The sequence below is a fragment of the Asparagus officinalis genome, chromosome 3, assembly GCF_001876935.1.
Source record: "Asparagus officinalis chromosome 3, Aspof.V1, whole genome shotgun sequence".
Lineage (NCBI taxonomy): Eukaryota > Viridiplantae > Streptophyta > Magnoliopsida > Asparagales > Asparagaceae > Asparagus > Asparagus officinalis.
Genome location: NC_033796.1, coordinates 41164631 through 41175955, shown reverse-complemented (window position 1 = coordinate 41175955; position 11325 = coordinate 41164631).

The following is an 11325-nucleotide window of genomic DNA, read 5'->3' as shown; positions in this document are numbered from 1 at the left end:
CAGCTTCGAGCGGTTCCTTCTGTTTTTGTTTTCTTCCTTGTTTTGACCCTTTTTGTTTTGAACTTGCTATATACTTTCACGGTCGTGGAAACGAGTTGGGCTGACGGGGAATGAGATTATTTCTACTAAATAATTTTTATTTATTAATAATAATCGGCGCTTGCTTTTGGGAACATCATCTTTCCTATTTTACCTCTTGCAATTATCCCATGATTATATCTCCCACTATTTTAGCCATCCTATATGTGTGCCTTAATACCTCCTACTTAATTCCTTCATAATTTGGATCTTAATTCGCGATCTTTTATACGATTAGAATGCCACTTAAACTTGGTTCAATCGGGATAAAAGCCGATTTGAACGTGATAGGCACATAGCAGGTTTTCTCAATTGTAATATTAGATCAAAATTGCGGAAAGTTTTGTGGGTATGATAAGCATAATATCTCAAAATTTATTGAGAATCTTTAAAAATGATAAGCATATCAAAAGGCTGCAAATATTTCAAAATCTATCAATTTTTGTAATTAAATACTGAAATAGGATCTTTCAAAAAAAAAATCCTACATATAACCAATAAACCCGAGCCATAAGAATTTTTCTCTGCACGTATCCGTTTGTTGTCAAGAGTATGAGAAATTAAAGTAATGGAGTTGATGATTAGGAAGAGTTAACCTGATGTGAAGTTTATATTTGATCTAAATTATTCTTTTTTTTTTTTAGGTAATTAATATGTGAGTATAGTCTCACATCGGATAAGGTAAAAAAGAGTGATGGGTTTAAATAAGAGTTTGAGTCAATACTTGATAGTTATAACTTTTGGGTTAAAATTGATTCCTAACTTTTATTTAAGGCCCATCAACTCTAGATTGGGCTTGGACCCCCCCCCCCCCAAAAAAAAATGAATAAATAAATAAATAAAAATAAAAAACAAGTGTGGTATTAGAGTTAATGTCATGGTCCAAGTTTTTTTTTTAATAGTTGATCTTCGATGTGAAGCCCGAAGGTGTCGGGAGAATCCATGGACTTTCATAGGAGTGATATAGTGTAGTTTGCCACCACGAGTGAAGTGGTGAAAGTTCCTATAGATGTTTGATAGCTATGTGTTGATTGCATTGCCTGATTAGCCCACAAGTGAAGTGATGCAAAAGTTTGTGAATTGGTTAGCCTATGAGTGAAGTGGTTCAAAACTTGAATTATAGTTGAATTGAACTATGCTCACAAATTAAGGGAGGGTTGTTGAGGTGATTAATATGTGAGTATAGTCTCACATCGCATAAGATAAGAAAGAGTGATGTGCTTAATTAAATAGGAGTTTGGGTCAATACCTGATAGCTATAGCTTTTGGGTTAAAATTGATTCCTAATTTCTGTTTAAGGCCCATCAACTCTAGCTTGGGCCCGATTTCTCCCCAAACAATTTTGACTTGACGAATCTTGGCTAATATGCGCCGACGCACGTTATCATCGTCGAGCACAGCGAGCGACCTAGGATTCTTTGGGGACATGCCTTAGCGATTCCTTACAAATATGAACAGGAGCATGAAAGTATTGTGAAAGGAGAGAGTGGAATGACGGAAAGGAGAATTTTGGGGATAACTTGCGTTTGTTAATTTAGGATCTTTGGTAGGCTAAACGATATCAATTCTCTTTAATATGATATATAATTGTATTCTCAACTCTTAACATTGATCAAATTTGCAGAAATCTAGTTTTACTGCCATACTTCGTAAAGAGAGTTCTTTTTCTGACAAATAGATTACCCAAGGATAATCGAGTAAAAAAATCATTTTCCAAATCTATTTGCAACAATAAAACTAGAAGAATCATAAGTCACGACAACTATACCTTATAGGGGTATATCTGCGATTATACTAACTCCTAGTTTAATTTCTCGTGTTAACGTCTTCTTGGATAAATTAAGTTGGCTTTTCTCGTAATCATCTACCTTTTTGTTTTCTAATGGAGAAGAGTAACTAGTAGCGGCTTGATTATTATCTCGTGTTTTTTTTAATTACTAGTAGCGGCTTGATTAAGCATGACTGGACTTTGTAGAAGTGGTAACCCCCATTTGAGAAACTGAATTTTGATTATTAGCGCAGAGTTGTTCACTGTTGTCGTGTATCTCAAGGCCAATAATTACTGTTGTTGGTTATTAACTCCTTACATGTTTTCTTTCAGATGAGAGAATTTAATATTTTTATTTCGTTATAACAAAAAAGAAGAAAAGTAAAAATAATTCAAGATTTAGTAGTCGCTAATTAGTTCTAGACTGAAAATTGAGATATTTTAAGACGCTAGAACTTTTTCTTATATATATATATAGATATAACAAAAATAAGATAATATTTTTTACAATTATATGTTTGATACATTTGTAATTGATTACCACTTTAAAATTTGGGAAAAATGTGTTCAGGCCCCAAAAGCGGAAACTCTATGTGACTCAGCCTCTTGTATTTTGGCCCATGTGATTCAGCCCCAAATAGTAGCATTTAATGTTTAAAGGCCCCACCACGTCAGCATTACAAAAAAAAGATTGTATTTAAAAAAACCCGAAATTGCCCCTCCACTTATCTTCCACAGACGCCTCTAGTTCCCAAAAATATGAAAAGTCACGTCTCATTAATGCGATCTGACGAAAAAAATAGAGGGAAATTTCCCGCCCTTTTTTAAACTCTATCATAAGCAATAACTCATGTTAGTTCTAATTTATTTCATGTTAGTTCTAACTTATTTCATTTTAGTTCTAACTTATTTCAAGTTAGTTCTAATTCATGTTAAAGCTAACTTTAAGTGGAACTAACATTAATACTTTTGCTACTTGGTCTAATGGTAAAGCTTGGGAATTTGGAGAGGAGGTTAGAAGTTTAAATCCATGCACCTACAATATATATTTAAAGGTCTTTGATTGTGTCTTGGGCCTCTTGGTCTCTTTGTTAGTTCTAACTCATTTTATATTGGTTCTAACTCACATAGGACTAACATAAAAACAGCTAAAACTAACACGAGAACCACTAGGACTAACAGGAGCTCAACCAGAACTAACATACCACTAGAACTAACGTTTATATTAGAAATAACACTAGCTGCAATTTAGAACTAACATGAAATTAGCTAGAACTAACACGAGAACCACTAGAACTAACATGAGCTCAACTAGAACTAACGCTTATATTAGAAATAACACTAGCTGCAATTTAGAACTAACATGAAATCAGCTAGAACTAACACGAGAATCACTAGAACTAATAGAAGCTCAACTAGAACTAACATACCACTAGAACTAACACTTATATTATAAATAACACTAGCTGGAAGTTAGAACACTAGCTGGAAGTTAGAACTAATATGACATCAGCTAAAACTAATACAAGAGCCACTAGAACTAACAAGGGCTCAACTAGAACTAACATACCTAGATCTAACGTTTATATTAGAAATAACACTAGTTGGAAGTAGAACTAATATGAAATCAACTAGAACTAACACGAGAACCACTAGAACTAACATGTGCTCAACTAGAACTAACACTAGTTGGAAGTAGAACTAACATGAAAACAAATAGAACTAACACGATAACCGCTAGAACTAACAGGAGCTCAACTAGAACTAACATACCACTATAACTAACACTTATATTAAAAATAACACTAGCTAGAAGTAGAACTAACATGAAATCAGGTAGAACTAGCCGAGAACCGCTAGAACTAATAGGGGCTCAACTAGAACTAACATACCACTAGAACTAACACTTATATTAGAAATAACACTAGCTAGAAGTAGAACTAATATGAAATCAGATAGAACTAACATGGGAACCGCTAGAACTAACATGGACTCAACTAGAACTAACATACCACTAGAATTAATGCTTATATTAGAAATAACATTAGCTGGAAATTAGAACTAATATGACATCAGCTAGAACTAACACGAGAACCGCTAGAACAATAGGGACTTAACTAGAACTAACATACCATTAGAACTAACGCTTATATTATAAATAACACTAGTTGGAAGTAGAACTAACATGAAATCAACTAGAATAAACGCGAGAACCACCAGAACCACTAGAACTAACATGGACTCAACTAGAACTACCATACCACTTGAACTAACGCTTATATTAGAAATAACACTAGCTGTAAGTTAAAACTAACATGACATCAACTAGAACTAACACGAGAACCACTAGAATTAATATGGACTCAACTAGAACTAACATATCACTAGAACTAATGCTTATATTAGAAATAACATTAGCTAGAAGTTAGAACTAACATGACATCAGTTAGAACTAACACGAGAGCCATTAGAACTAACAGATGCTCAACTAGAACTAGCATACCACTAGAAATAATACTAGCCGGAAGTAGAACTAACATGACATCAGCTAGAACTAACACATGAATCGCTAGAACTAACACAAGAATCGCTAGAACTAACATGGGCTCAACTAGAACTAACATACTACTAGAACTAATGCTTATATTAGAAATAACACTAGCTGAAAATAGCTCTAATATGAAATCAGATAGAACTAACACGAGAACCGCTAGAACTAGCAGGGGCTCAACTAGAACTAACATACCACTAGAACTAACGCTTATATTAGAAATAACACTAGTTGGAAGTAGAAATGTTCGGTGGAAATTTTGCAGTAAAAAGAATAAAAGAAAATTGACTTGTATTCTCTCGATCTTGATTACAATTTGGATTTTCTGATTACAAAAGAGAAGAGAATTGATCTAAATTCTCCCCTTTGTTTAATTCTGGGTTCTTCACGGTAGCGATGGAGTATCTCCCTCGAATGCTCACGTCGAGTTTGCTCTCCGTTGACGACCGCACATCTTGATTCACTAGAACGGTATCTCCTCCTCATGATTTGACGCTGTGGAGAACTTGCAAAGCAAGTTTGAAACTCTGGACGAGTTGATGACTCAGATCGAGTTTAAACTCTTGAAAAAGAGTTGATTTAACCGAAAATTAGTTTGACAAGCCAAGTATGAAAGCTCCACGATGATCTGCTCGAGAGACTTCTTCTTTGTTGCCGAAAGAGAAGATGAATTGGAGATGCCCTTTGCTGCTCTTCAGATCCGAAAATGTTCAAGGATCCCAAGATAATCCGCCAGCTCCCCCAAAAGAGACTTGAACTCTGTTGAGTTTCCTCATTTTTATAGAGGATTAACGGGGTGTAACCGCCCCTTAAATCACTCCTAAGTGGGGTATAACCGTCCCCAAATCGTGGGAAACGGTTTTGGAACCGTTTAGCTCATGTTGAATGAGTCAAACAACGCCCAAGTTGGCGTTCAGGATCCTAACTCCACGTTTTAGACTGGAGACGAGGAGTTGGGCACCCACTGGATGTTGAAAAACACGAGGGTTGCCCACGTTTTGTTTGCTGAGGGTTGGAAATGCGGGGGTCGTTTGTGTTCCAAAAATTGAAACGCGAAGGTGAATTCCGCGTTTTAGAAGGAGCTAATGACTTATAGCTTCTTCTATAGAGCATTGTAAAGACCATTGTTGAGTGATCTTCGCCTTGGCTGCTCGAAAATATGAGAGTTATCAGATTGTAACTCCCGATGTTGATTGTGAAGGCTGTTGATTATAGCTTTTATCAGTTGTTGTGAAGGTCGTCAGATTGCAACATTCATTGATCTTCGTAAAAGTCTTTAAATTATAACCTTCTGGAAGTCGTCATATTGTAACTTTTATCATTGGTGTTTGATGGGGATAAGCTATCTGTAGTAATTTTTAGACAGCCTACAAGAACTAACATGAAATCAGCTAGAACTAACACGAGAACCGCTAAAACTAACATGTGCTCAACTAGAACTAACATACCACTAGAACTAACGCTTATATTAGAAATAACACTAGCTGGAAGTAGAACTAATATGAAATCAGATAGAACTAACACGAGAACCGCTAGAACTAACAGGGGCTCAACTAGAACTAATACCACTAGAACTAACGCTTATATTAGAAATAACACTAGTTGGAAGTAGAACTAACACGACATCAACTAGAACTAACACGAGAAGCGTTAGAACTAACATGGGCTTAACTAGAACTAACACACCACTAGAACTAACACTTATATTAGAAATAACACTAGCTGGATGTAGAACTAACACACATAATTCTTTTGTATTATTGTTTGATGTTGTTGCCTTGCGATCTTATTCCCAGTCAGCGCTTTGTCCACGCCCACAACAAATTAAAGAAAGATCTGATAATAAAATAGCAATAACAACGATAAAAGAGGAGAGGAATTCACCTCACTTTTCATTTATAATTTTCGGAAACAATTACAAATAAAATATTTTAAAAAATTTCCATGAAAAAACAATTAATAAAAATTCAAGATAACAAATTAAAACCTAACGTGCTTGATGTACGACGGTGTTGGACCCTAGAGGGGGGGTGATTAGGGTCAAAAGGCTCTAATATGCAAATTAAAAACACACAACAATCAATTCACAGTAAATAGATGCAAACAAGGTAAATAAGAGAGGGTTAGGAATCGTTATCCTTGACGCGCGATGTGTTAACGAGGTTCGGCCCTCTGGCCTACGTCCCCGCTCCCCACTCTCGAGGAGAAATCCACTACACAGCCGGTTTGGAAGCCGGAACTTCGTCTACACAGCGATCCCACACGATCTCTCTCACTACACAGTTTGATCTCAACAGATCACTCCCTCACAGTAGATCTTACTCAAGATCTCAACTACACAGCACAAGATAACAGATGTAGAACTCTCTCTTACAAAGCTCCTATGGCAAAGAGAACAAATTTCTGAAGCTGGGAGGTGAGCTCACACAAAACCACAGAGAAGAAAGCAGGACTGATTTGAAAATTTTCTCAGCAGAAACAGAAAATACTCTCTCTGGTTTTCAAACGTTTGGCTCAAGGAAGAAGAAGAAGCAGCTGTAGGGTTTTTATAGAATAGATTAAAACAATTTTAAAAACCAAACCCAATCTTCCTGTTTAGGAAGATAATCCCCTTTACAGAGTCTTAGCTCAGACTGAGCCAAGCACGAAAGAGTGAAAGCACAACAATCGAAAATAAAAGACCGTTTAAAAAGAAATCTCGTGTTGACTGAAGGGAAAAAAGCGGTCGGCCGAAATATCGTTCGGTCGACCGAAAATCACGTCGGTCGACCGACCGAAAATTTCGGTCGACCGTGAGCTGCTTCAGAAAAATAAGAAAACCAGCAGAAACACTGTCGGTCGACCGGATCGGTCGACCGATAAAAAATCGAGAATTCGGTCGACCGGCCCGGTCGACCGACGACCTCTCTGGAAACCAGTAAGAAAAGATGATATGTGCGGTCGACCGATCCGGTCGACCGCTTTCTGACATATGCTGGAAAACATGTTTTTGACCAAGTTAAAATATTTGTAGAATATTTATTTGACCTCTGAAAAATCTGAAACTTTGTAAAATGTTTTTGATACTAAAAACAAACTGTTTGAAGAAAGAATTTTGCAGATAGGTTCTCGTATTTGTGAAAAATAAGGTTTTGTGAAAACGGCTTAAAAGTTTAAGAAAGAAAACATGTGTGTAAGTCCCAATAGCTTCATGTGAACATAGTGACTCTTTGCCTACATTCTAGCACTAGAGAGAAACATAAAAGAAAGCTAATATCCTCATATTTAAAGCAATACTTGAGCTTTGATTAGCTTGAATCGGATGAAGCTTTTATTCGAGTTTTTCGTTCTTGAATTAACGTTGCTTCATCTCTTGGCCTCCTCCTCCTTTGGATATTATCTTTGTAGCATATATTCCATCCATCCTCCATTGATGGCACTAACGAGCTTGATAAATAGATTTACTACAATTTCACTCAATAAGCCATTAGTACCAATAATGGTGGTTGTAAGAACATCATCAAAACATAAGGGCTAACAATCGCCCCCTTTTTGATGATGACAACCAACCATTTATAGAGCAAAAATAAAATAACTTATAGATAGATGCTCCCCCTATCTATGAGCTCCCCCTAAGGATGTGCAACAAAAGAGGAGAGGTTTCTCCCCCTTTGGCAACATCAAAAAAAATGGGGTAAAAAGAAATATAAACGACAACTTAAACAAGACACAATGTAGAACGCTCACATAGTGCATAGGCCCAAACCATTTCTTATGCGACAAAAATCATCCTCTCCAAGAGGCTTAGTGAATATATCCGCTAGTTGAGATTTTGTGTCAACAAATACTAGGGATACATTTAGTTTCTCTACATGATCGCGTAGGAAATGATGGCGTACATCAATATGTTTGGTTCTAGAATGCAAAACCGAATTTTTTGAAATATTTATGGCACTTGTGTTATCACAAAAGATTTTAATATTTTGGAAATGCAAATCATAGTCAACTAGACTTTGTTTCATCCATAAAACTTGAGCACAACATAAGCCGGCGGCAATGTATTCCGCTTCCGTAGTGGACAATGCAACACAATTTTGTTTCTTGGAAGCCCAAGAAACAAGGGAATTTCCTAAGAATTGGCATGTTCCACTAGTACTCTTGCGATCTACTTTACACCCGGCAAAGTCGGCATCACAAAAACCATATAAATCAAAAGAAGTGCTTCTGGGATAAAACAAGCCAAGATTAAAAGTACCATTAACATATTTAATGATTCTTTTAACGGCAATTAAATGAGATGCTTTAGGAGATGCTTGAAAACGTGCACATGCACACACACTAAACATGATATCGGGTCTACTAGCGGTGAGATAAAGAAGACTACCTATCATACCTCGGTATAGTTTTTGGTCCACATCTTCACCACTCTCATCCGCATCAAGCTTAACACTAGTACTCATGGGAGTAGGCGCATGCTTGGAATTCTCCAACTTGAATTTCTTCACCAATTCCTTTGCATACTTGCTTTGTGAAATGAAGATCCCATCCTTAGTTTGCTTGACTTGGAGCCCGAGAAAGAATGTAAGCTCTCCCATCATACTCATCTCAAAGTGATCCTGCATAACTTTAGAAAATTCCTTGCACAAGGATTCATTAGTAGCACCGAAAATAATGTCATCCACATATATTTGAACTAAAATGAAATCATTTTTCCTTTTTCTTACAAAAAGAGTGTTATCAATTGTTCCTTTTGAAAAACCATTTTCAACAAGAAAACTAGAGAGGCGAGCATACCAAGCTCTAGGAGCTTGTTTCAACCCATATAAAGCTTTGTGTACCCGGTAAACATGGTTTGGAAAATCATGATCAATAAAACCGGGGGGTTGCTCAACATACACTTCCTCTTCTATAAAACCATTTAAGAAGGCACTTTTAACATCCATTTGAAAGAGTTTAAAATTTTTGAAACTAGCAAATGCCAAAAACATCCTAATAGATTCCAACCTTGCAACCGGTGCAAAGGTTTCATCATAGTCTATGCCCTCCTCTTGATTGTATCCTTGGGCAACCAAACGAGCTTTATTCCTAGTAACAATGCCATGTTCATCAAGTTTGTTTCTAAAAACCCATTTTGTACCAATAACACTAGCATTATTTGGTCTAGGAACTAACTTCCAAACTTCATTTCTTTGAAAATTGTTTAATTCTTCATGCATAGCTAAAACCCAAAATTCATCATTTAAAGCATCATTAATTCTTTTAGGTTCTATGTGAGATAAGAATGCAATGTTACCACACTCACTCAAGGCTTTTGAGCGAGTAATAACTCCTTTTGAAGGACTCCCAATGATTTGCTCCTTTGGATGATTTGATGTGAATTTCCAAGCTTTTCGAGGTTCAACTTGATCTTGAGAGCTATCTATATCTTTATGAGCTTCTATGGAGGGAGTGTCATTTATTTGCAAGAAGTCCAATCCTCCCTCAATATCCTCATCATCATCTTTTCTAGGCAAAATAACTCGAGAGCAAACATTAGTCTCATCAAAAGTAACGTTTATAGATTCTTCAACAACGAGGCTTCGTTTATTGAAGACCCTATAAGCCTTACTTCGAGGTGCATATCCCAAGAAAATACCAACATCAATTTTGGAATCAAATTTATCATGGTGGTCTTTCGTATTTAAAATGAAACATTTGCAACCAAAAACACGAAAATAGCCAATGAAAGGAGTTTTCCCATAATAAAGTTCATAAGGAGTTTTCTTAAGCTTTGGTCTAATCAAAACTCGATTCAAAACATGGCATGCCGTATTAACGGCTTCCGCCCAAAAATATTTTGGTAAATCAAAAGAGTTTAACATAGTGCGTGCCATCTCTTGTATGGTGCGATTTTTCCTTTCAACAACACCATTTTGTTGTGGTGTTCTCGGAGCGGAAAACATATGAGTTATACCATGATGAGCACAAAAATCATAGAAGAATTCATTTTGAAATTCACCACCATGATCACTTCTAATTTTAACAACTTTCAACTCTTTTTCATTTTCAATTCTCTTAATATGATTAGCAAATTCTTCAAAACAATCATTTTTCTTTGCAAGAAAAATTGTCCATGTAAAACGAGAAAAATCATCAATAATCACAAAAACATAGTGTTTTCCTCCAAGAGAAGTGACACGCATAGGACCAAATAAATCAAGATGTAATAGTTGCAAAGGTTTAGAAGTTGATACCTCATGGATGGATTTGAAAGAGGATTTTGTTTGTTTACCTTTGGCACAATCCTCACAAATTGTATCTTTTATGAAGTGCAAGTTAGGTAGCCCTTTCACAAGATTCTTCTTAGACAATTTTGATATCAACTCCATATTTGCATGTCCAAGTCTCTTGTGCCAAATCCAAGGGTTTTCATCAATGGCCGCAAGACACTTCACATCTTGATTCAATAACTCATTCATCTCAAAGATATAAACATTAGACTTGCGATATGCAACAAAAACAATTTCTCCATTCATACTAATGATGCATTTATCCGGTTTAAAAGAAATATCGAAACCTTTGTCACTTAGTTGACTAATACTAAGAAGATTATGATTCAAACCACTTACTAAATAGACATCTTCAATAATGGGTGAGGGTTTCTTACCAATAGAACCTATACCAATGATTTTACCTTTCTCACCACCACCGAAGGAGACGTTGCCTCCTTCAATCCTTGATAGGGTTGCAAATAACTCTTTGTTGCCCGTCATATGATGTGAGCAACCACTATCAAGGTACCACATTTCCTTACGTCGTTGCCGTGACGTCCCCTACAAAAGAAGAAGACGAAGGTGTTGTAGCTTTAGGTACCCATGTCTTGGGTCCTTGGTGGTTAGTAGTTTTGGTGCCTTTGGGTACCCATATTAAACCATAAAAATCTTCATTGTCTTTAACTCTACAATGAGTA